At 48.7% G+C, this 20692-nt stretch overlaps 1 protein-coding gene across 7 annotated transcripts in view; it reads left to right on the forward strand.

Annotated features, from left to right (window-relative positions):
* Positions 1–20692, forward strand: part of MSI2 (musashi RNA binding protein 2) — a 387607-nt gene that overhangs the window by 144743 nt on the left and 222172 nt on the right. The window lies entirely within an intron of this gene.

The raw sequence follows: 20692 nt of genomic DNA on the forward strand, positions 1-20692 counted from the left end.
CGCTGGGGAAAAAAAAAAAAAACCTGTAAAAACTAAAAGATGTAGATCTTTAGAAGTACCACATTGTGGGACCATTTAGCGCAGGGAAATAGCCATCCTTCTTCATTAGGTCCAGAAGGCGTGTTGTGTCTGCAGCCTCGTGCATCATTCATTGTTCATTGATTCGTTCACCAGATCTTGATGCTCTTCCAAATGCCAGGCACTGAGCTAGGAGCCAAGGGTGCATCAGTGAATGACACAGACAAGAGCCCTGCCTACTTGTGGCTTCAGTGTGAGGATGGGGTCGGGGAGGGCCTGCCAAAAGCAAACAAGTAAGTAACAAAAGTAATTACAAAATGTCTCATAAAGAAAACCAACCGTGAGCTGAGAGAACCCATAATGGGAATCTTGGTGTATCAAGAGAAAAGGCAGGCGTGTTGTACCCTCTTTGCCCTGAGTAGACCATCCATTCCGCCAACATCGAGTGGGATCTCTTTACTCACCGTATAGCCCCAGGACTGTCCCAGTGCCTGGGCAGTAGTTGGTGCTCAGCAAATAGTGCCAGAATGAATGGGCCCTCTGTATCAGAGCTGTGCCAGTCATTGGAGAAGGAGTTTCAAATGGTAAAATTACAATTTTGCTTCTTAAAAATGAGGCTATAAGAGAGTATATTCAGTTATGTGGCGCATTTCTTTACGTGGAACCTTTTATTCCCCCGAACCCGGGATAAATGAGCTATTTTTTTTTTTTAAGATTTTATTTTATTGTATATCTTTTAAGGATTTTATTTTGAAGCAATCTCTGCACCCAACAAAGGGCCCAAACCTAGAACCCCAAAATCAAGAGTTTCAGGATCTATGGACTGAACCAGCCAGGGCCCCCTACATGAGCTATTTCTACCCTGCAGTAAAAGTTTAATAGAACTAAGGGACTATCTGGGCAGGCTGGAGCTGACAAGCATGGCCTTGTGCAGAGCAGGTAACTTCTCAGGTGGGTTTTGGTGTGAGGGGTGGACACAGCTGGCCTGGCAAAGGGAGGAATGAGAGGAGGGTAAGAACGGGTATATCTCTTCATGTCTCACCATCTCCCCTGCTCTTTTTACTGTCTTTGGTCTTAGAAAGCAGTGGGGCTGCTGAGTGGGAGGTATCGAGTGGGGTCTGTGGTGGGATTCGTCTTGGCTTAGCGGTGCATGGATGCTTCCGCGCTGGGGAGCCTAGGCACGCCCTGGGCAACTTCCTCCCCAGACTTGTTCTGTGACCGCCCAGGCTGGGCAGTAAAAACCTGTCCAACGACATTAAGCCGAAGCACAAACATCTCTGATGTTGGTAAATCTAGCTGTGGACAGAGAGAACTCGTTCGTGGATACATTTTTTCCCCCTCTCGAAAGAACAGAGGGATACCATTGGCATTATATTGCCAGGCTCTTGGGATTGGTTATGTGGGATGGAATCTAATGATTCTGGACTTTGGACTCAAGTAGACCGGAGCTTGAATCTGGGTGCCGCCGTTGGCTGTTAACATTGTGACCTTGGGCTAGTGATTTTGCTCTTTGGAGCCTCATTTCTTGTCCTTGAAGTCAGGATACAATTTTATATACAGGGGGGCTGTGAGAATAAAAGGAGACAAGGTTTCCCCTGGGTCTGTCACGTGTCTGTTGAATAATAGGGTCCCCTCCCCACATTCATCCCCCCTTACCCCCCTACACACCCTTGTATCTAAAGTCCCAAACTCCTGACCTCCGCCAGGTTCATCTCCCTTCTATAAACTCTCTACAGTAACCTGCACGATGCCCTTCTTGGATGCTGAACGGGTGGTTCTGAGTTTCTAAGGGACTTGATTCTTGGACCCTCGCTGTCTCTGCCCCTCAGTGCTTCCATAACCATCAGTTCTGTGACGGATCCCGAACTGCAGAAGTCCTGCCTCTTAAGATCCTGCTAGATTTAGCCCAGCTGGAGCTCCTGTTGGGGGAGGCCAATGGGAGGATTTGGCTTTTTTTCCTCTTATGCTAATGAAGTGAATATGGCAAGGAGTCACAATATTTTCTTTCCAGGCAAAGAAATGTTGTCGTAGGAGAAACAGCATGCCGAGGAAGCAAATGGGATCTTACTGGATTCTCTCAAGGGAGGCACAGGACAAATTGTCAGCTTCTGTTGAGAAGATAATGCTCTCGCTATGATAAATGCCAAGTTTCTATTGAAAACTACCGTCTTAATGGTAGCGTCCCCAAGAACTCAGGGCATGCCTGGCAGCAGAGGCCATGGACGCAGGAAAGCAGAAATTTGTAGGGGGTTGGTTTGTTTGCAGTGAGAAATCAGTTTAAAGCAAATGAGACAGCGCATTAAAAATGTTCTTTTAAGGCAGCTTTATAGAGCTAACTGGAGGGCTCCAGCGCGGCCTGCACTTAAAACACACCTATGGGGAGACTTCCACCCTCAATAAATATTTCTTGCATATGACTCAGATTAAAGCAGCACATGGGACTGGAAAGCCGCCTAAAATAATTTCCCCTCCCATAGGAAGTAGCTGCCGTAATTCACTTGCAAGTTATTTCAAAGGGCCTGTTTGATAGAAATGTCTGCCTTCTCACGGATGGGGATTTTTCTAGTCCTGTCTGTTTGTAACATCCCTTCTCAACAAGGGCATGTCTGGTTGCATTTAATTTGATCAGCACTCCCTTAAAGGGCTTCTTGCTTTTGGGTCGCCTTGCGAGGGGTGCTCGTGTACACCGGTTCCTCTCAGTTTCTTCACTGCAGCTCGTCTGCCTCGTAGGCCTGTGCTCAGGGAGGTCTTCACATCATGGGGTGGGCAAGTTCCTGCAGGGCTGGGGGTGCTGCATTCAGGAGCCCTAAGGATGCACGGCCATGGCTGGCTGGGGACCCTGGAGCCAGCAGGCCGGGGCCAGGATGGTAGATCAGGGAAGCGGTCTCCATCAGTCCCGATTGAAAAGTCCTGAGATGGACGGTCCTTGCTTGGCCTCCTGGGGTGCTGGTGCTTGTCCAGCCATCCAGACATTCAGTAACCCAAATCTGGAGGGCCTGCTAGGTGTTACACTTAGCAGGTATTAAACCTAGGGTTCATAGAGGTCAGCGAGGCAGGGTCCCAAGGAGTAGAGATGCAGGTAAAGCGAACGGCAGTGTAGGAAGGTGAGGTCAGGAGCCCGCAACCCATCATGGTGGGTGGGGATGGTGGTGGCTGCTGTGAGCTCCCCCTCTATGCCCCCCATGCTTTTACATCTTGCCTGTTGCCCACAACAGCCTTTAAGGGTTGGTTATGTCTTAACACAGCCTCAGCACCAACCCGAGTGTTGACGTGGAAAGGGTGCTTGGCAGATGTTCTGGGTTCTCTCATTGGCATAGAGACTAGGGAGGAGCCCACCGTGTGTCTTGCCCCTGGATAGAGCAGCCATAACTGTGCCCACATTGGAAAGAAACAAGTGGAGTATGCTCACGTCCGGAGACCTTGAAATAGCGAGTTTGCTTTTGTCATCAGCTGGACAGCGGAGGGAGAGGCCAAGTTCAAATCAGATGCCTGCATTCTCCTTGCCCAAATATATTAACTGCTGAGGACAGGCCCTGGGATTTCAAAGTCTTTCCTCTTCTTGCCAAGTACGCAGTTCCTCTCTGATATCTTATCCCTCGACCCCAGCAGCAACTGTGAGCCAGGAGAGTTTGTTTGACCTGTGGGTGGGGCAGTGAACGCTGTTGGTACAGTGCCGGAGAACTTCAGAGCGCATTAGTCAGGCTGCCTCAGTTACATTCAGCCTCATTATTGCTTCCCAGATGCATTTTAACCTGGGCCCTGCTGGCGAATGGACTTGGCAGCCCGAGGAAATTGACAAAGATGACCCTTCCAATGCACCTAGGACAAAATGATGGTTGGAGTTAGTGGTTCTCTGCAAAACCCATAGCTTGTAACCTCTGGAGGGAAAGTTTGTATAAAGTATTCCAAAACGAAGTGTGTTCATTGTGGATATCTTTGTTTTTGTTAAGGCCACAAAAAGAAATAGCATTTTTATATGTGTTGAGCCCCTTCCAGTCTCAAGAAATCAGAGTCACACTTTCTTACTCGTATTCTCTTCCCAGTAGCATGCTTGTGTAGAAGAGGGGTTGACAAACTGTAAAGGGCCAGATAGTAAATATTTTAGAATCTGTGGGCCATATGGCCTCCATCCCAGCTACTCACTTCTGCTACTGTAGCACAAAAGCAGCCACAGACACATGTAAATGAGTGAGTGTTGGCTGTGTTCCAATAAAACTTTATTTAAAAAAACAGGCAGTGGGCCGGGTTTGGTCTGTGGGCCATAGGTTCCTGTATCCTGCTATGGATATTCCCAGTCTCTAACTTGAGTCTCACAGAAAATAAGGATTTCATAGGACTGTGGGTATTTTTAGAGTTCATAATAAACTCATTTGGGGGGCATGCGGATATTCCTTTTGAAAAATGGCCCTTTCAGTATAGACGTGCATCAGAAAGGTCCATTGTATGGTTTCATGCTGACCCTCCTGTCCATTTTAAGGAAAGTTCTTCAAAGTAAGGAGCTGCAGATATGTGGCCAATCAGAGAGGGTAGACATGCAAGGAGCATTATGGTGGATAGGCCAGGAGTGATCCTGAGGGCTTGCTTTTCCTTGGGTGGCAGGTGCCGCTGCTACATGCTCCTTGTGACTGTGACAGCCGCAGGCTAGAGGAGCCCATCTGAGAACACGTGTGCTAAGTCCTGCTCCTCTCGCACCACTTGTCCAACCACATTCCTGAATGTGGAAGGTCAAATGGAAACATGGGTGCAGCTTCATGGAGCGGATCCTTTACTCTGCTAACTCATGGCCATGAGCTGAGAGTTTGGTTATAATCATTTTTCTAAGAGAAGAAGAAAAAAAAAAACCAGATCCACACGGATTAATTTGCACTCCTTAGCTCTGTAAAAACCCAGTGACATTGACGTGTCGATGAAAATGTGGAAATTAACACTTGGAAATTTTTATATAAAACCTGCTTTGAAATTTCAGCTAAATATTCACACACTAAAAAGAGCTATATACTTATACCTGAAAAACTCAATTTGATGCAAGCTGCTTATTTCTCCATTGTGGTCACGTGGGCTGAGGTTCTTGGTATGAAATGTAATTTACGCAAATTAGTCCAAGGCAGGTAGAGTGTGAAATTAAATTGATGCCTTGATTTCTGTATTCTCTAGTAAGTGTTTCTCTGAAAATTTGTCATTTCTGTCCTAGGAACTTTGAAGTATGGGTGGTTTTTTTTTTTTTTTTTTTAACAGCAAAGAAGTTCTTATTGGCTCAGGACATGAAAACAACCTTAATTACAGGCTGAAGAGACATGTTTCATTTTGTTTTGTGGCTAAGTATTAGAGTAAGCCCAAACTGGGCTACTAGTAGAGGCAGAGAACGCAGATTTAACATGCCTGTTATGGTTTCAACTAGCTGGACCAAGTTGTTCAGTTTCTTTGGCGGTGACTAGACCCTCCAAGCTGTGTAGGCATGTCAAGGAGGTTGGAGACCCTCTAACAGAGGCAGAATCTGAAGTTCCGGGGTAATATGGGGACCTGGGGCCCCATCTCCCAGGGGCATCCTGGGGCTTGACTGGCCTGCCTCGGTACCACCGAGGCCCAGCTGCTGCCTCTCTCGGAGGGCAAGTGTCAGGTTCAGCAACCACAGCAAGAATGAGTCAAGTACAAGGTGTCTGGTTCGACTTTGATTATCCAAGAGGAAGGAGAATCAGCGTGTGTTGAGCACTGGTTCCCAAGGCCAGCAAAGAGGCCTCATTAGAATGTTCTGACAAAGGCAGGCACGATTTGACTCTACCTCGTCAGCAGCACACCAGCCCCCCGGGACTGAGCCCATCTGTAGAGTTTCTGGGTGATTCTCTTGGCCACCCTCGGCCGACAAGGGGTCGGGTTGCATTTCCAGGGGCTGGGATGTCTGCGGTTGCATTTTATCCATGTCTTTCTGCTGGAGGATCCCTCAGCAAGGTAGGCCTGGGTCGGCCCTGCTGCCTTTGCCGTGAATCATTCCTGCTGGAGAACTAGCGGCGGATGCTCAGGGCACTCTGGAAAATGAATTATGGGCTCGCATGATTTTTATTTGTCCATGGTGGCATGGGTGGTATTTATCTCTCTCGTCCCCACTCTCCACCCCCCTCCCCGAGCCTTTGTCTCCATCTGAGTCAGCATGACATGGTTTGAAAATTGCCTGTTTGCCTTTTAATGATGATTAATGTCCATAGCCATGTTGCAAATTTAGGATCTCGTGAAGAGTCTCGGAGACCGTTACCAAGAGCAACCTGCTGAGGGGAGTTGAATGCGCAGAGCTTGGTCTCTCCTGCCTGGACGAGAGGCTTCCTCAGTTTCTCCATCTTCCCTCTGGCCCCTCTCGGACCCTTCCTGGATCTTTGGCGCCAGGAGCTGAGTGGGAGCGGGTGGGCGGGGCCCCCATCTGGCGAGTTTCACCTCCCCTCCTGGTCACTTTGGGTTAGTGCCTCACCACGGGGGTCTCTGGAAGGAGCCCCCTCTTCTTGCCCTTCCCTCCCTGCCCCCAAATCAGAGAGGCCAACGAGGAGCTAAATTTCCTCCCCTGCAGGTGCCTGTCATCTATCTGAAGATAGTTGCCAACATCTGGTACAATTGCCGCCGCAAACTCAGTAACAAGGCGGCCCGCAGTTCAGTCTCAGAGCGCGCGGCGTGGCTTTAATGATAACAGGCTGTCGGCCCCCCCCTGAGATGAATCCACCTCACAGATGTTTGTCTAGTTTTGGCAATCGGATCGCGCTATAGCTTTAGTGATTATGCTCAACTGGAGACTATTACAATAAAAGAAGTTTGAACTTGTTCCATTTTTTCCGTCCCACCCCCTTCGCCCCTATTCTGAGGTATAATTTATATCGGCGGCTGTGATGGTGGTTCCATTACTGAGGCCTCTTTACCTTTTATGATGTCGGTGGGGCTGCAGCTTAGAGCCTGGCTTCCTCTCCAGGTTAATGTGTTGCAGTTACATCAACGCTTTTCGTGGCCTCATGTAAGGGCCCCCGAGGTGGACCTTCTCACCCTGGTGGACGTGGAGAGGGCATACGAGCACTCTGTTGTGGGATCTCCGCTCATGTGTCCAGGCGGGAATTGGACGTGGGTCATGTGGGAGGCCCAGGGCCTGTACAGGACAGTGAGTAGGTGGGAAGGAGTGGCGGCAGTGGGGGACGAGGCCTGGACATGTAGAACCTTCTAGACTCCTGTTGGCTTTCCTCTCTCTTTCTCTCCTCCGGCATTCCTTCTTCTGTCCCTCATCCTACTTCTTTTAAGAGGGCACAGTGTGTTTCTATGAAAACAAGCCCTTGACAAAATAAATAAAAACCACAAGTTGGGGAGATGGCGTTGGGAGGCCTGTTGGGCAATTACTGCCACAAGGTTCCATATTTTGGGCTTCCCTTTACACAGAGGTTTAATATTTAACACTGTTTAATAGTAGACATATTTACTATAAGAACTCTTTATTTGAAAGCTGGACAGAACTACCAACTATCAATTATATTTAGGGATAGCAAATACTAGGTTTTTTTTTTTTTTTTAAGATTTTATTTATCTGTTTGAACGTGAGAGTAAGAGAGAGCAAGAGCAGGGGGAGGGACAGATGGAAAAGCAGACTCCCCGCTGAGCAGGGAGCCTGACGTGGGGCTCCATCTCAGGACCCTTGGATCGTGACCTGAGCTGAAGGCAGATGCTTAACCAACTGAACCCCCCAGCTGCCCCAACAGCTATCATTAATTGGGTCTCGGCTGTGTACTAGTCACTCTACTGCTGCTTTTATTAATATATAGATACATAATTCCTACACCACTCCTGCCAGGTGGGCATTCTTCCATCCATTGTCACCAGTGAGGAAAATGAGCCGTGGGGGCACAAAGAGGCCAAGGGACAAAGGAAGCTTCTAGTCCAGCGCCAGCCGACTCCAGTCCCATGCTCTCTCTCCTGGGGTCATTGTCATCATTAAACCTGCTTGCTGCCTGGATTGATGTCATGGAAAAATCTGCCCATCCGAGAGCCGGTACAAGATAAATCACCATCATCATTTGACATTTCAGCCTTTTTTCATTTCAATCTGGATATTACTTCGTTAAAGATTAGGAACCGTAATTTTGGCAAGGTGTTATTTCTGGCGTTGGGCTTACAATGGGTGAGTCAGCCTGGCTGTGGATGGATCATTGGTGGCAGGATACCACGTGTTTCTTTCCTCAGCCAGAAATAGATATTGGTGTCTGTGCGGGTGACACACGAGGAGGCCCTGGACAGCTGCACTGGGCATAGCATAGGAGCTTTCTATGAGGCACCTCTGGACAGGACATGGCTCTGTAGAATTCTTTAAATGCGTGGGTCTGGGTCCTCAAGGGAGAGAGGAAACTTACCCTGAAAAATTAAAGTAGAATGATCTTTTGTGATATATATGAAAATAAAACCCATTGGGTGACTCATGGAAAATAATGGCTCTCAGAAATGGCTAACAGTGTGAACCTCAAAATCCAAAAGATGACTGAAGACTTGAAGCCATTGTCTTTGCGCTCAGCCTTGGATTTTAAGCATATGCTTTTAACCTGGGCTATGCGACGGAATAGAAAAAAACCCATATAGAGATTTAAAGACCTACCTGCCAGTCGTTTTGTGACCTTAAGCAGCATTTACCTTCACTGGGCCATGGCTGTCCCTTCGCTAAAGTTGTACTCAGTGATATTTTGAATCTGTTCTGGCCCTAGAGATGTGTCTCATTGCCTGGGACCTACCCGTGACGTTCCATGATTAAGGTGTCTGGTGAACTAGATCCCAGGTTGCCTGACATCAGGTCAAGTCAAGCAGAATCGACCACAGAGGTTGCTTTGTTAACTTGCCCTTTTCTCTTCTTCGACCTCCCTCCCTTAGCATAGGACTCCTGTGCCAGGTGTCAGCTGTACGATTTTTCACACCGGACACCGAGTGGTGTCCATCCCCTCGTGCTTTCATCAGAGCTCATTGTCCCCTGCCTGCCCCCTCACACCACGTTCGTTCTTCCTCTACATCGCTAGAGCCAAATCACTAGCAGCAAAGACATGTGGTGTGGCTTCTTCCAGTTTTTCTCTTGCGGTAGTTACAATATTATTAAAAATCCATTAAATTTTAATGTACCCTATAAAATATGTGCTCCTGTGAAAGCAAGCACAGATAATTATTTCTGATGAATAAACCAAGAGGACAAGTATGTATGAAGTTCATGCTGCAGCATTCAATTTTTATTATATACATCTCCTGCAGGGGCAATCATTGTGATGTTCCAGCTGGTTGTGTCGAGGGCCAATTCTTCTCGCAGATCCTTTGGGGCAGTGTGAACCCTGAACTCTCCGGAATGTTCTCAGAGCTCGTTTTTGCGTGGAAAGAAAGCCATGTGTGGTAGCCGTCTTCTGTTAAACTCTTCAGACCAAAGAATGAAGAATAAATGGCTCAGGAGGAGAAAAATGCTGTCCCTCCAATGCTGCCAGTAGCCTTGTGAGAGGAAGGTCAAAGTCAGCCATATATTTGGAAGTTCTGCCCTGTGGCTCTGTGCTCTTGAGCCAGACTCTTAGCTCCTCTTGGCGTGATAGATAGCTCTGTGTGCCTTGAGGCTCTGACTTGTAGTTTCTTCTTTCCATCCCCATTCTGCTTCTGAGCATCCCTTGAAAATTGTCCATGACTCCAGAAGTGGGAAGGCACAGCCGCCTCCTGGCTTCCTGGAGTCCATATGGTGTGAGGGCCTGGGATCTGGTAACACATCACTTGGGGGAGGCTCACTGCCTGTAGGTTCTGGGTCTTCTGGTATGCTCTAGAGGTGGAGGCTTCCATGTTATTTTCCAAGGGCTACCCTGCCATGTGGATGGAAGTGTTTCCCATGGGGGATAGTGGGAGACACAACTGGTCCTGCCTCACCCCTCTGGCTGCCTCTGCTACCAGTGCCCGATGACTCCAACCGCAGCAGCAGAGTCCTGTGCTCAGAGGTGAGGGGTCTAAGAACCAAGAGGGTGGGGCTGTGTCCATCCCTTTCCCCACCACCGCCTTATGGAGACTCTGGGATTTGTCTGAGGCTGTGCCTGGGAACTGACACACCTGATCTTTGCAATTTAATGAGGCCCAACTTCTGATCTTTAGCTCGGCCCATTACCTTCCTGGGGCAGGGTTAGTCATTCAGCAGAAACCGGCCCTGCAGGAGGTGGGGCAAGATTCAGGAAGCTTAGGAAGGGTTTGAAAATCCCTGCTGGCTCCTGTAAGCATTTCTTCTCAGGGCTCCTATAAGCATTTCTTTCCAGGGCGGCGCTGTTGCCTGACCCTCACATCCAATCCCGTTCCTCATGCTGAAGAGCCAGGAGCTGGGGTTATAGTTGGATGACAGGGAGGTGTTCTGGAATATTCCACAAGAAGAGTTGAGAGTCAGCTGTTGGGGTCATTAGTGAGGCAAGTGCAACAGTCTGCACCAAATTGGGTGATCTGTAAATGAAGGAAATTTATTTTTAACACTGTTATGATTTTATTTAAAAACAAAAGGCATACGAGGAGAAATGAAATACAGGAGTGAACAAAGAACTGAAAGCTTCTTTCATGTTTCATTGCCCTGAGATAACCCACAGTAACATTTTGGTGCAACTTTACAGAGTTCTGTCTGCACAAACGTCAGCCTGTGGTTGTGTGCATGTGTATACGAATAGGGTATAATGTGGTGTTTGCCGGACCTGCTTTTCCTGTCCACGATGTGTCAGTACCATCTTTCTGTGTCACTATACTCTGTGTGATCTTATCTGATGCCTACACCGGTTCTGTGATATTGATGTGCTGTGATTGATTTACTCAAACCCTTAGTAGGAACATACAGGTTGTTTTTGTATCATTGTCTTTATTGGGTCTTATAACCAGTGCTGCCCAGACTGCCGTTGTGAAAGCATTTCTGTCCTGCTTGCACTAGACTTTTGTCCCAGCCATTTCACTTTTAGGAATTTACAGGAAGGAGATACAGTATGTTTCACGATTTGCTATTTGTTGCCAAACTGCCACCCCTCTGCACCCCCCCCACCCAAACCAGGGAGGTTGTCCTAAATGACATCTCTACCAGTGGAAGATGGTATAAGCCTGATCCTGATCTTCGGTGCTCCCAATTTTGTGCCCCGAATTTATATACCTCTGAAATGTCTTATTTGAAACGTTAAAAAAAATAGATCACATTGGCGTCCGTTTTACCTTGACTTTTATTTATTTTATTATTTCTTTAAGATTTTATTTATTATTTATTTGACAGAGAGAGAAAGGGAAAGAGGAAACACCACCAGGGGGAGTGGGAAGGGGAGAAGCAGACTTCTCACCAGGCAGAGAGCCCAGTGCGGGGCTTGATCCCAGGACCTGAGCCAACGGCAGACACTTAACCAACTGAGCCACCCAGGCACCCCTTACTATGACTTTTAAATACTTTGCACTGCCTGTCTGTTCCCAGATGGTCGGTGGAGTCTTGCAATATTTCCACCAAGGGCAATACACGGAGAGGGGTTCAGGACAGGCCCAGAGAAGAGGGGATGTTTCAGGTTGCCGTCTTGAAGCAAAAATGGTGGCAGATAAAATGTTTCCAATGGGGTATGTTCAGTTGTGATTTTTTTCAGTGGATTTTTGATCATTGTTCCTAGCCCCATACCTGTTTTGTCCTAGAAGGGATATAACTGAAGACAAATGGGGACTTTCTTCCTCCATATAATACATTTGACAATTACATCCTGCCTGGTGAAAGCATTCCCATTGTTATTTAAATGCTGCATTGGTCTTTAAGATAAAGATTCAGCTTGTTACCTGTTTATCTTTTCCTTCCAGCTCAGTGGGGACTACAGACTGCTGCTGCTGTGTGTGTGTGTGTGTGTGTGTGTGTGTGTGTGTCTCCCATGGCCTGGGTGCAGTGCCTTGCACTCAGTAGACACCCAGTGTGTATTTTGTGATTTTCCTCTAATCACAAAGTTTTAATGTTGGCCGGTCTCTGAAAGTCCAGTCGCCCCCCCCCCCCCGCCGTACCACCATTGTAGACATTATGTTGATCGATTGCCTATTTTTAATTTGTTTCTTTTGTTCAATAAATAGTTGTCAGATGCTTTTGACATACCAGGAGTGGAGGTGACAGAGAACCCGCCCTCATGGGAGCTGCAGACAGAGCGGGGTCGGTCTGGGACAGCCTCAGAAGGGCTCTAAGGGGGTGAGGATATAAGCCGTATTTCCCATCTCGTTAACTTTTATATCTGCATTTGATAAAAACCTGCAGAGAAAGACTCAGTCCACAGAACCCGTGTGTCAGTATAGGTCTGTGTTCTTCCATCCTGGCATGAAGGTTTAGTTAAGCATGGCCTGGTGGAGAAGTGTTTGGGGAAAGGATTAAGAAGAAGCTGACTCTTTCCATCCAACGGGAGAGCAAGCAGCACCAGGTGTCCCCAGGGCCCAGGGCTCCTGAATTCTAAAGTCTGTTTCCACAGCTCAACTCTCAGGGGTGGGGATCCAGGAAAGGTACTGTGATTGCTTTGCAGGTTCTGATGGAGAGACGCTCTGGTTTTCTTGTCTTCAGTGGGACTGGCATGAACAAGGCAAGGAGATGACATGAGGACCTTCCTGGATGTGAGGAAACCAGCCTGGCAGGGGCAGGGGGGGGGGTATGTTGGGGACCCAGCCTCTTTCCTGCTGGTGGGTGAAAGGGATATAACCACCTTCCTCATTGTGTGGTTCTAAGAAATAAGCGAAGCAATGTAAGTAAAGTACCCTACACAAAGTGGGGGTAAATAAATGTTATGGGATCATTAATTATTAATGCATTGCATCCAAAAGTGATTTGGTCCAGCCTTTCCGTTCAGTCCATATGGGAATCTCTTCTGCAGTTTTCCTGGCAAATTTATTAAGATATCTTCCACAACCTCCCAAGGCATCAACTTCCATCTTTAGATTGGTTCTTAAATGTTTCAAGGAAGAACTTTCCAGGAGTAAAAAGCTGCTTCCCTACTTCATGAGCACAGAGTTCCTCATTTTGGCTTTTTGAGCTCTGCATTAGAAAAACTGTGCACGTAATGTACTTTGAACGGTGTTTTAATATATACAGATAGAGTTAAAAATATAGTTATATTTTTATATATGTAAGAGTATATATATATATATATATATATATATATATATGTCATTGGCTTGCTCTCTGTGTATGTTAGTGGTTCTCAAATTTAACTGTGTATCAGAGTTACTTAAAGAACTTAAAAAAAATAGGAATTCATGGACCCTTCTCTGGGGGGGTTCGATGATAGGACTAGGTTGAAGGCTGGACATCTGTTTTTAAAAGCCCTGATAGGCAGCTGGGGTTGGAATCATTGGTTACCTGCTTCCATATTTAGCATAAGGGCACTTACTCTTCTAGGAGCACACAAAAATTAACTGAGTGCAAACAGCAGGGTCTCAAACCAAGGCCTCCTAATTTTGAATGTTCTGTCTTGTCTGCTTTATCACAAAGCTTGTGTCAGCACAATTACGAGGTCCCTTTGTCCTCTTACCCACCCCCCACCCCCACCCCCACCCCCACCGCTGCAGCAGCACCTGTTTCCCAAGGCAAACATCCCCGGTGACTTCAGTGATTCCTACTCGGTTGATTTTGAGAGCTCTCCACTCTCCTGGGGAAGACCGCATTTCCGGTTCAGTATGTATTTGCAAGTCAGTTATGGTGCATTCCGTGGGTGGGACACAGAGCCAGCCTTGGAGCCTCGGGGTCCAGAAGAGGACATTCCTAACCTCAACACAATGCCTTAGACAGAGCTCTTGCCCATGATCAGATCTTTCTTTGCATATCTGGCTCTTCCTAAGATGGGGAGTGGCCTTTCCCGAATCTGAGAAGCTTTCTCAGTCTAACCTGGGCAGACCTCTGGATGTGGTTGGGTGGGATCTTCTAGTTGGCACCTGGGCTGGTTGCCATTAGTCCTGTATTTCAGCCTTATTCCACTGTCACTAGATAACACAGCATTGCTCTCAGATCACCCGGGAAAGAGGCTGGCTCCAATTTTGGAAGCTTTTTGCTCTCCTGTGTCTAAGAGATTAACTTCAGTGGTTGTGTCCTCCTAAGAAGAGGAAGAGAAGCTGATAGTGTGTTGTCAGACTCTGGGGAAGGCATTCTCGCAGGGCGTTCTTTGTGCTGATCGGAAGTCGCTCCTGCTGCCACTGTCCTTCCCGGCTGGATGTTTTCTGGAGCATCCACTCGCCCAGCATCCGGGGAGGCTGTGATGAAGTGAGGACCATCTGTTAGGGCGAGATAGCAAGGGCGTCTGCAGTGCATGGAAGGTTGGTCTAGCTGACCCGCAAGGGTTTTGCGTGCCTTGTGTGCCTGGACTCCCACCTCCCCACCTCTGATTCGGCTTCTGGATAGGGAAAATTGTAGCCAGTGGGGCTGCTGTCCTTCATAAGCCAACCCACCAAACAGTAACACCCCCCACCCCCACACCAGTAATTCCTTATGGGTTTTTTCTTTTTTTCAGTTATGCAGATAAAGCAAAACAAAAGGAAGAATTGATAGTCCCATCCCTGAGAGCCAGCCACTCTGAGCATTTTGGCGGGCACTCTTCGAGACTTGTTTTCTGCACATTTGCTCTGCGATTGTCGTATTGGTGATGAATGTGGATACTGGAGGCCGGCAGACCTGGCTGCCAGTTCCTGACCCCATCACTTCCCAGCTGTGTGACCTCGGGCAAGTGAATTTCTCTATAAAATGGTGATACATGTAGTAGAACTCCTACCTTATTGTAGGATTGGAAGTCCTACATGTACATCCTCTGTGGCCGACCTCACACGCAGACTCATGCTCAGGACGATGTAAATTTAAATCATACCTGCATGATTATTTATAAGAACGGGACCCTCTCTAGTGTCTGGAGGTGGTTAGCAGACACCCATGAATAAAAGTATCTATGCATTGGCCCATTCGTTGGAAATTCCGTTGCCACCAAATAAAACTTGCCCCAGAGTTAACATGATGTGCTTTTAATGGTAAACACCATCATTTTGCTGCACAGTAATTAGGCATGAATGGCAAACAGTTCACATCAGTGATTATAATTAATTAGTATTGCTTTTAAATATTTTTTTTTCCCCAGCCAAATCCAAGCTCACTGTCTTTCTCTTCTCGTGTGGTTCTCCGCAGTCTTAGTAATGACTGTGTTGATGGGGTCCCTGTGGGCATGCGTCTCAAGGGCAGGTGTGGTGTTTTCCTCTTCGTACCCCACCTGTCTGGCACACTGGGGTTGACAGTGTGTTCGTGATCCAGGACAGGACAACCATCCGTCCATTCATTCCCTCAGAAGTCTTCACCGAACACATACACCCCTCAAGGTGATTCCGTTCTTTCCCTTGGATTAATTTTTCTCATTCCAGCTTTTATCCCCTACTGCCCGCCCACCCCCCGCCCCAAAATCTGGCCATTTGGGAGACTCTGGGGCTGCCCTCAACAGAATTCATCTGTCTGCCTGCCCCTCAGGGCTAAAGGGCACTGAGCACCCACTCACCACCTCCTGAGGGTCGAGACTGTGGCCCATGCTCTTACCCAAGGGGCAAATGGAGGAAGTAGTAGGACAGGGCCGTGGTGGTAGCTGGACGGAGGGGGTCAGTGTGGAGAGCCGGAGGCAGCCCTGGTTCTCTGGTCATCAGGGTAAAGGGGCATTAGCAGTTTAAGTGCTGGCTTGACTATCCTGCCTGCCTCGCCTTCCTGAATTTGGCTGTGGCTACAATTTCAAGAGCATGGAGAACGCTCCTTCAAGAACCATGAACAAGAGGAAACTCCATTTGCTGTGCCTTTTTCTATAAAGCCTTTTACGGAAAACTATGTGTGTTATTCTACTATTAGAGAAAAAAGGCTCCCAGTGACTGAAAGCAACTCCACAGGGAATGGTAGCCGACCCTCTCCCTGGCTAACTGGAGGACGGTAAGGGGAAGGCCTGCAGGAAGTGCCGCCACCACGAGGGTGGGGTGGGGGGCGGGAAGGTCCACCCAGACACATCCCTTTCGGCCATGCTGGGCCTGGGTTGCTTTATTCTCTTCCTCAGCCCTGTTAGAACTCACACCGAAGTCGACAGACTGGGGTTGGGACCCAATACTTGTGGCATGTGGGGCTGAGTGACCGGACTCCTTCGATCTCCAGTGCCTCCCCCCTTTGAAAGGATACTGGCAGTGGTCAGGCTCAGAAGGGAGAATTTATATCAAATCCCTGTCACAGCTCTTGGTACAGAGTAGATGTTCAGGAAATGTTGATTTCTCATCAAACTCTCATGGGAGTATTTTAGCACTGCTGATGCCTTTATGGAAAGGCCATGCCTTTATGCAAAGTTCCAGCTAACTTCGGTTCAGCTGGAGTATGAAGGCTTTGCCTCCTCACCCAATACAGTTGCTCTCCATGATACCATACATGTAACCAGCCATTGTTAAGGGAAGGGCAAAAGATTGAAATCCACAAGATTCAAAACACCAGGTGACTTCCTCTTCTTATCTACCCCTCTCCCCAGTGGACCTCTTCCTTGGCTTTGACCGTGGGCATCTTGCAGCTACAGAGTTTCAATTTCTTACCAGCATGTGGTTCAGATAGGGCCTCTCAGTTGGGTGCACCAAAGAACAGACCGTCAGAAGGGGAAATCAGTCTCAGATCAGTTCCAAAGGGGAAGACATGTTCGTATTAATGCCAACATAAGCATCTCATCGCGGCTTCCTTGTTAAAGTATCTCCAACCCATTTCTTCATTGTGACCATCCTGCCTTGAAGAATGACTCCCTCCAAGGGCCAGCCTTTGTAAAACTGGCACAGACTCACAGCCGGGGGTGGGGGGCAGTGTGCCCATGAGGGATCAGCCCTTTCTTCCTCCTGATGCTCCGAGCCAGGCCCCTCCCAAACACAGAAATCAGAGCGCTGTGGTTGGAAATGGCCACTGTGGAGGGTGTGGCCTGGCACCCACTACTGAGCTGAGCTGAGCTGGCAGCCTGGCCAGGGTGGGCTCCTTAGGGAAGTGGGTTACAGTTGGCCTCATCTCCTGAGTACTGCATTGTGGGTGTCACATCTGCCTTCGAATGGACAGGTAGAGGCAGCCACCGGAACAGGAGGCCAGGTCTGAGGGCCTTGAGACCAGGTGTGTTGTAGCATGATCCGTGTGGCCTGTCCTTTTGTGCACCTGCTGCTGGGTTTCTGGAGACCCAGAGCACCTGTGGTCCCGGAGTCAGGCTCTCCCTGACATGAGAAGGCAGAGTGGCCGAAAGAACCCCTTGAGGTTTCTGGAGCAGTTTCTCAGGGCTGAGCCATCCCTTGTTTTGGCTGACCAGTCCCATTTCTTCTCTGAGCTTGACTCCCTTCTGGAAGACTTGATGGCCGTGGAAGGATGATGGGAATGCAGGTCTGAGTCGGCTTCATTCCAGCTCTGTGCAAACAGGCTTGGATTTGCTGGGGAGATTGGGAGGAACCCCACTTGGCACCCTACGCCCAGCAGTGACCCAGGGCACCACAGGGCCCTCCATTGGAGCACAGACTCTGCCGGGCCCTGGGCTGGGATGTGGAATGTGGAGAGAAGGCTTCGCCTAGTCGATGTGAGTGACTTGGTGTGTCCCATGGAGCACAACTGTGTTTCCGCAAAGCCGTGCCTTTCTCCCCTCAACACGTTCAGCCTTTAATTGTAACTATTAATCACCCTGAGTTGTGTCACACTTCATAACCCTTCCATTAAATAGTAAGGTTTTTTTTTTTTTTTTAAATTGAGCTTTCTTAATTGAATTATTGAATTACCAAGCACTTAATGTGACTCTGGTGGATGACAGTCATGGAATTCCAGCGTCGAGAGGGATCTTAGTTTCACTGGGGACAGAGAGGGTATGTGGGGCCCAGGGTGGCAGCCGGCTCGGGCCCTCTCCTCTCTCCCTGCCCTCTTCCCCTTGCTATTCCTGGGAAATTGCCCTTCTCCGGTTGCCGTCCGTGGTTTCCCAGTTGTTCCGAGCGTTAGAGTCGTGTTTGGGTGGAGACAGTCCCATCCAGAGGTTGGGAGCCCTCTGTCTGCTTCTGTCTGGAATCAGGCAGTCCATCCTCTGGATGAGACGCCCGCTGGGCCTCCTTGCCCTCGGCTCTGTCTCCCACACTGCTTCTCCCTCAACCTCTTCGTGCCCATGGTCTCAGCCGCCATCCCTCTCCCTCCCCAGTTTCTACCTGCAGCTGCAGCCCAGCCCTGTCCCCACCTGACCCCCTGCACCCCTCCTGTCAGACACCCCCATTCAAATGTTCCAGTTCCAGCTCGTGCTCTGCCCTCCTCAGACCAACCTCACCTGCTCCAATCTCGTCTCCCGTTCTGAATTCCTGCCTGGGAGAACAGCGGTGTTACTGATGGCTCTTCCTGACTCATTCTTGAGGCTGATGTTTATCTGCTAAGTGGCTCTCTATCCACCCCTTGTCTCCTCCTGCCTTCTGTCCCCATGCAGGCAAGGCTGAACCACTTCTGCTTCTTGTCGCCCCCTTCCTTCCTGCTCAAAAGTGTCTTGCGTTCGCCTTCCTTAAGCCCTGTTTTTGCTGGACGGTCTCCTCCCCAGCTTGCAGTGGCCCCTACTTCCAGCCACAGCGACCTGCTGTCCTCTTAGCTGCACTCCTGTGGATGGACCCTTCCAACGGGCGGGCACCGGGACCAAGGCACCCACCTCCCTCAGGGTGGATTTGAAACCAGTCAGGGAATGATGGGGAAAGGGAGGCTTAGATGCCTTGGTGGCTTCTCCAAGGTCACAGACCGAGTCATTGGCTGTGCTGAGTTGAACAGTGTCTCCTCCATCATTCACATCCTCCTGGAACCTCAGAATACAACCTTATTTAGAAATGGGGTCTTTGCAGATGTAATTAGTTAATATGAGATCCTCCTGGGTCAGAGGGGTTCCTAACGCAATGGCTGATGGCCTTACAAGAAGAAGGGGTTTTAGATGGAGAGGATACACACACAGGGAGAACACCACGGGAAGCTGAAGAAAGGTCAGGTGATGGGTTTCTAAGCCAGGGAACCCCAAGGATGGCTGACCACTAGCAGCTTAAAGGGAATGTGGGACAGAGTCTCCCAGAGCCTTGGAAGGACCCAACCGCTGACATTGTGATCTTAGACTTTGGCCTCCAGAGCTGGGAGAGAATACATTTCTCAGGGGTAAAGCACCCCCTCCCGCCCCCTGGTTGCAGTGCTTTGTTTTGGCAGCCCCCGGAAACTAATACTGTGGGCAAACTGGGTTTTGATAGCAGGTCTCCCAGTTCTGTGTGGGAATTTTTCATGGACACAGCCACCATCCAGCCCGGCCTGCCTCATGGTCTTCCCCGGTGCAAACTCTCCCTGGAAATCTTCCCCATGATGATTCCCCAGCGTCTGTCTTTGGAGTTGATGAGCTGCAAAGCAGCATGTCTTCTTCGTGTGTCCTGCTCATCTGTATTCCTGTGCTTTGCCTGTCCTGTTGTTCATGGCTGTCATCCCCTCCTCTCCAAATAAAGTTTTATTGAGAGTGGTGGATGCCAGGTGCTGTGTTCAGCACTGGCGCTTATAAGATGGACAAGGTTCTTGCTTTCATGGAATGTACATTTCAGTGGGAGGTCGAAGGGGAGGGCTTCAGAGGACATGCAGACGGACCACAGGATTATCAGGTAGTGCCCTTTGCTCTGAAGAAAATAATACTGGATCATGAAAGAGAGAGGGAGTTCAGGGTCACTTTTGGTGCAGGGGTCAGGGAGGGATTCTCTCAGAAGCTGGCTTTGAAGCTAAGACCTGTATGAAAGAAGGAGCCAGTTGTGTACAGATCTGAGGGAAGATGGTCCTGGTAGAAGGAACTTGCAGTGCAAAGGCCTTGTGACAGGGCTGAGGTGTGATGGAGACTGGAGAGTGGGAGAAGAGGCAGAGAGATGATACAGTGCCTCGTGAGCCATATAAAGAAGTGTGAATTTCATTTGAAGAGCCATGGAAAGCCTTTGAGAGGTTTTAAGCAGACAGATGACATGATCCGTGTTTTTAAATGTCACTCAGACTGTTCTGTAGAGACTGGATAGTGGGGACCTGGGGTTACCAAAGGTGATCTGGCCTTGATGGCCTAGTGTGATTCTTTCTTTGTGGACCTCGCATTTACTGTCTTCTTCACCTAAGCTATTGTTGCACTTGAAGGCAACATACCACTTAATTAGAAAATAATTCCCACCTGTTAAAGAGGCCACCCCAGCCAGGGAGGGCCTAAGGGCTGTGCTCTCTGCCTCCCCCCATCCCACCCGCCCCCAACAGCTCCTTTGGAATGCCCTGTGGCATGGGTGATGGATTCATTGCTCTTCAGAAGGGACTGAGGATTGATCGTGTTTTATGTGGATTTTCAGAAGCGCAGGGGGTGCATTCATTCCTCTTAGAAACAGGTTTATCTGTCCAGGAATTGTTGCACTCCTGTGATAACCGGCTTGTGACCTGCGGAGACCTGGGCTACTGTCAGCTCCACGCTACACAGGGAAAACTGGAACTCGGGGGAGTTGGGGGACTTTGACTCATGATTGGAATTCAGGTCTGCAGGCCCATGAAACCCACACCTGCTTTCCGGCACCACAGCGCTGCACATGGGAGCATAGCTCTTGAAATGAATGCATGTCTGAAAACTGTAACTGAGTGATGAAGCAGTCAAAATTGGGGAAATTCGTAATGGATTGTAAAAGCAGGTAC

Source organism: Mustela lutreola, chromosome 15, assembly GCF_030435805.1.
Source record: "Mustela lutreola isolate mMusLut2 chromosome 15, mMusLut2.pri, whole genome shotgun sequence".
Classification (NCBI taxonomy): Eukaryota; Metazoa; Chordata; class Mammalia; order Carnivora; family Mustelidae; genus Mustela; species Mustela lutreola.